Here is a 5983-nt window from a genome sequence, read left to right as displayed (position 1 = left end):
TACAGAAATGCTATTTTCTCAACTTCTTTGCATCTTTCACATTAAGACCACAGTTTTCTCTCAGCAACCTACAAAACACTCAAACACCAAAACTGACACAAAACATCAGACGAAGACACAGCTAAAGGCTTAATAAATATAAATTAAGGGGCTTAAATATACAATATTTGGCACTCATCAAATACCTCCGAACTTACATTTTGCTAGTCCCTTAGTAAAACAAAATGAAAGCAAGATACATAAATCTGCTGTTGTGGGAGAGACGATTGCATTTAGCATATGCAACAAGCCTTTTAAATCCCTTGGCATCCCTAGAGGACGAGTCAAGTCTTGTGAGGGTTTAACAGAAATGATACCCACAAACATGTTTCAGCTCTATGTTATTGATAAGAATCCATTTCCACACAAAAAAATAGTTCTTACTTAAGAGCATGATTAACAAGATAAACATCATAATCACATCATCAGGACATCCAAAATCAATTCACTCATAAGCGGGCATTTGAGACAACATGCTTCAATTTATTCAAAGTTTTGTGTACCTCAAAATTCATAGGAATTCTATCAAATGAAAACAACCAAGGCTTAAATCAAGATATGCATTTTTTTTTTTTGGTCCGCTATGCAATGCTCGGGTCCCTTAAACTTTCTAATTGACCTATATAACGAGTGTTGGGCCAGTGACTCCCAAACCAGATGGTTTTAGGGCACTAGATGTAAAAACAACCATAAGGGCTTAATGACTCAAGTCAAAAAAGCTACGAAGCCAAACTAGCCGTACAATCAACCAACTTGAATTTCACACATTTCTACGTGAACACTCAATGCTTAATGAGGCAAGAGGTCTGGGTACTAAATGAAAAATTCAAAATGATGATGATTTTTTTATTTTTTATTTTTTATTTCAAGCCAAGGTTATTTCATCAGCAACTCATCCAACACATCTCAAGATAACACACAATTCAATTCAAATTTTTTACCTCACAAACTTCATGTTAATGTGCTTGTGATAATTAACTCAAAACATATGAAGTCTCTCTAGCAAAAAATGAGTCAAATGACTCAAATGACTCAAATTCCTACTAATGATGATGTGTTCAAGAAGTTAAACACACCAATGAAATGCAAACTACAGTTACAGTGTAAATCATGCTTAATCAACAACACAGGACAATTTTTTTTTTTTTTTTTTTTAATGAAATAAACACAAACAACCAAAGATAAACAGAAATAGACAATAATGTCTTTCCCACCCTCAAACTTAAATGACACATTGTCCCCAATGTGACAAGAGATGCAATACCGGGAGATGAGAAAACTGGAGTGTGTAAAGGGCAGGGATCTCCCAAACTTAAACACCAGAAAACCTGTCACAAAAAACTAATAGCAAAATCTTCTCACAGAACAAGCGTCAGCAGATTAATTGCTGTTAAAAGAGAAAATAAACAAACAAGAAATAAAAATGAAAAAGGAAAAAAGAAAACATGAATTGAAATGAAGAAAATAATATGGACGAAAAAAAAAATACAGCGTTTTCCCCGATCATTCAGATGTCCAATCAATTCTTTCCAACATTTCTTTTTTAAAATTTCATAGCCATCTGAAAGGATGTTCCGTCATCTTAGGTAGCTAACCTTGTTGCTTAGAAGGATCTTCTTAGAACGATGGTTCCTAGATTTGCTCGCTTGTTTGCATAGATCATTGAGATTTTTGGCATAAGATAGCTCCTTGAGACATTGAATAAATGAAGCTTGTGGTTTATGATGTGTCTCAAGAGGGATAGTGATGACGGGGTGAGCTTCAGTACTCACTTTCTTGTCACTGGATAGGTTTGGAGTTGATGGAGGCTCAATTTGCTCCTCTTTTTCTTCCACCTTGTTGTCAACATTTTCCTCCCTCGGACATGCTCATGTGAAGACTTGCTAGCATCATCCTCATCAATTATGTAGTAGTAAATGAATGGACAGTCTTTCTAGTGATAAGAACTATAACAATATGAACATGACTTATGAGGTGCGTGAGTGTGAAGAGGCTGGTTATGGGCAACCCTAGTTGCCATGAGTTGGTTTACTCTCTCCTCTAAGTCATCGGCATGAGCAGTTGGAAAATGTTGCACTAATGATTCTTGAGGAGGATAATTGCGAGGTGAAGCCATGGAAGAATGGCTATTGAACTGTGGATATTCATGATAGTGCAGTTAATGACATTGGGGAGCATAATTTTTCGTAGCTTGAGCATGCTACGAGAAATCAGAATGGTTGCTCTAGTCCGGGTTATAAAAATTTGACTTTGATTTAAACCCCGGGTTGGAGAAAATGGTGTTCATTTGCTCATTTGAAAAATCAGAAAATTGTCCAATGAATGGACAGTTTCTGATATAATGATAAGAATTAGAGCAGTATGAACATGGGTCATGCGGGTCATTATCAAAAGGATTTGAAAAATTTGCCCTCCCGTGAATTGAAACATGTTGTGTCCAATTTTTGTTAAACTCATCTAAAGGATACATGATCACTCTCACTCCTTAGAATGCTAATACCCCACATAAACCATTAACCATTCTCTTCTTCTTCTTTTTTTTTTCTATTTTTTTTTCAAGAAATAAAATAACCAAAAATGAAAACAAAAACAGAAGCATAAAACTAAACAAAAATACCAAAGATTAAAACTAAAACTTGAAAACTCACAAAAAGGACAAAAAATAAATTAAAAAAATCTCAGGTACTAGTCCATCTTGGTGCAGTCTGCAGAGGTGCGCTCAAGTGCAGGAGGGGATGGATCGAGCGCAGGCAAGCAATGGTTCGTTAGAGATGCTGCTGCTGCGCTCAAACAGCAATGACTTGAGCTCGAGCGTAAGTGTGCTGCGTGCTTGAGTGCAAGTGCGGAAGGGTCGAGCGCAGATGCGGCTCGCCTTGTTGCCTTGTGCTTGAGTGCGCTCGAGCGTATTGTGCCTGGTGCGTTCATCCGAGACTGCAAATAGAAACTAAAAGAACAAAAAAAAAAAAACTTCTTTTCTTTTGTTTTTATTTTTCTCAGATAATCAAACAAAAGCAAATAAAATAAAATAGAATTGCAAAAATAAAATAAAACAAAAAAAAAAATCTAACTAAACTAGTAGAAAAATAAAATCAATCTAGACAAAAATTTAATTTCTCAAACAAAACAATTTCCCGGCAACGGCGCCAAAAACTTGTTGTGCAGTTTTAAAGTACTCGCAAGTGTACGAGTCATTTGCAATATAGCTTTTGCAAGTGCGAGGTCAAATCTATAGGAAATTGTGTTCGTGTAAATAAACTTCTATCTAAACTAATTATATTTTAACCTAGTTCCAAAATTTTGGGGTTATGTAACTTGAAAATAAAAAAACATAAACTGAAACAAAATGAAATTAATCAATGGGTAAAATACTAAGGTATTGGTATCAGCCCTCACAAACTCATAGCAACAACTTTCACGTTCATTAATATTTTCCGACGTTCAAATGACTCATTTTATGTATGTTCTATTTTTGCAAAACAAATTTATCAAAACATCCAAAGTATCCGTTCTTTGCACAAATCACAAAAGATACCCGATTTAATTCAAAACATTCAATGTATCTGTGCTTTGCACAAACTACAATGGATTTTTGCAAAACAAATGTATCAAAACATCCAAAGTATTCGTTCTTTGTACAAAGAACAAAAGATACCTGATTTTATTCAAAACATCCAATGTATCCGTGCTTTGCACAAATCACAATGGATATCCAACTTAAATCGAATGATTCGATGTATCCGTTGAACGAAAGACAATGGATATCCAATATATAACAAATTAAACAAGTAATCAATTAAAGTGATTAACAATTAATTGAAATATAAATAGAACAATGGAAAGTATAACTCATAACATTGGAAAAATATTATTAAAATCATGTGTTGCTAATCATTTGTGAGGCTTCATCCTCAACCTTAGTTGATGGTTTAGTATCTCATTAAAATAAAAGAGTATACAACAATGTAGGAATTCATAGAGGTTTAGAGGCTTACAACAAGAAAATTCCAATTGAAACCACCCAAAAACTACAAAACCCTAGCTTTTTGCTCCTATTCTCTCCAAAAATCGTCCCTAGTACTGGACGGCTTCCATATGACGGCTCCCAGTTTCCCCATAAAAATATGATATTGATAATGTTAATTGGGGTTTTGGCGCTACCGGGTCAACCGAGTGCACTCTATCGCACACTAGGTGCGCTTGATCGCACTCGAACATCAAGTCTCCCGTGGTGTAGCACTTGGGTGCTACTGGCTTGATGTTGGGCACGAGAGCGCTCGATCCCAGGACGAGTGCGCTCGAGTGCACTCGTGCATGATTTCCTCTTAAGTGGCGTAGTTGCATTCACACTACAAAAAAAAGGCCATTTTTTGACGTGGCAAACAGTACCATTTTTTTGCCACGTCAGTAAATGTTGACGTGCCAAAACTGGCACGTCAACAAATTTTTTTTTGACGTGTTGAATTTGACACGTCAATATTTATTGACGTGTTACATTCAACACGTCAATAAATATTGACGTGTCAAATTCAACACGTACGTTAGGAAATTTAAATTCAATTTTTTTAAAAAAATATATCAGGTTTCTGACGTGCTAAAAATGGCACGTCAGAAATTTCTGACGTGCCATTTTTAGCACGTCAGCAATCTATAAAAATTATGTTTATATTATATATATCTCAAAAAAAAATTTACAGCTTCCTGACGTGCTGAAACTAGCACGTCAGAAATTTCTGACGTGCTAGTTTCAGCACGTCAGGAATTAAAAAAAAAAATTAAAATGAAGAAGAGAGCTAGAAGCTAGCGTGCAGAGAGAGAAGAAAAAAATTGCAAGGTACTGTTCGTGCATTCTACGGTGTGTTGGAACTTGGGGGAGGAAAAAAAAAAGGAAAAAAAAAATTAGAAGAATTAAAGCCTACGTGCAGAGAGAGAGAGAAAAAAAAGGGAGTGAAGAAGAATGAATTAATTAAGAAAGGGAGAGAAGAAAAATAATGAAGACAAAAAAAAAATAAATAAATAAAATAAAAGAATTCCTGATATCAAAAAACAAGCGGGATTTTCAACTTTTTCCCTCTTTTTCCCTATCTTCTTTCCCTCTTCTTTTCCCTTTATAATTCTATTATATATTCATATTCTTTAATCCATTTTCTTTTATTTCCAAACACAGCTCTCTCTCTCCTCTCTCAATCTCCCTAGCCTCTTCTCTCTGTACATCCGGCCACCAGCTCCTCTAGAGGGAAGAAGAAAAGGAGAAAAATAAGATCGAGGAAGAAGAAGAAAAAGAAAAAAATGGGAGAAGATCAGAAGATCCAGAGAAGCAGTAGAAAAAAAAAAAAAAAAAAAAAAAAAAAAAAAAAAGATCGAAGTAGCAGAAAAGAAAAGAAAAAAAAATAATAAAAGAAGGAGAAGAGATCGAAGCAGCAGCAAAAAAAAAAAAAAAAAAAAAAAAAAAAAAGGAGAAGAGAAGAGGATCGAAGAAGAGAGATTTTTGATTTTTGATTAGAAGAGAAGAAGATCGAAAGGTTTATTTTTTGATTTGGGTTTTTTATTTTTTATTGATTTTTTGGGTTTGGGTTTTTGAAAATGAAGGAAAGAAGAGAGAGAGAGTGAAAATGGAAGAAAGAAGAGAGAGAGAGAGAGAGAGAGTGAAAATGGAGGAAGGAAGAGATAAGGGAGAGTTGGGGGATCGGAGAAGACGAACTGTTTCGGAATTAAAAAAATATTTTTAATTAAAAAAAAATCCAGAAAAAAATTAAAAAAAGAAAAATTATTATTTTTTAATAATTTTAAATTTGCTGACGTGTCAAAAGATGACACGTCAGTAATTCCTGACGTGTTAAAAATCACACGTCAGGAATTCCTGATGTGCCAAAAAATGGCGCGTCAGCAATTCCTGACATGTCAAAAAATGGCGCGTCAGGAATTCCTGACGTGTCATTTTTTGACA

This window comes from Corylus avellana, chromosome 6, assembly GCF_965113065.1.
Source record: "Corylus avellana chromosome 6, dhCorAvel1.hap1.2, whole genome shotgun sequence".
Lineage (NCBI taxonomy): Eukaryota > Viridiplantae > Streptophyta > Magnoliopsida > Fagales > Betulaceae > Corylus > Corylus avellana.
This window is presented reverse-complemented; position numbering follows the sequence as displayed.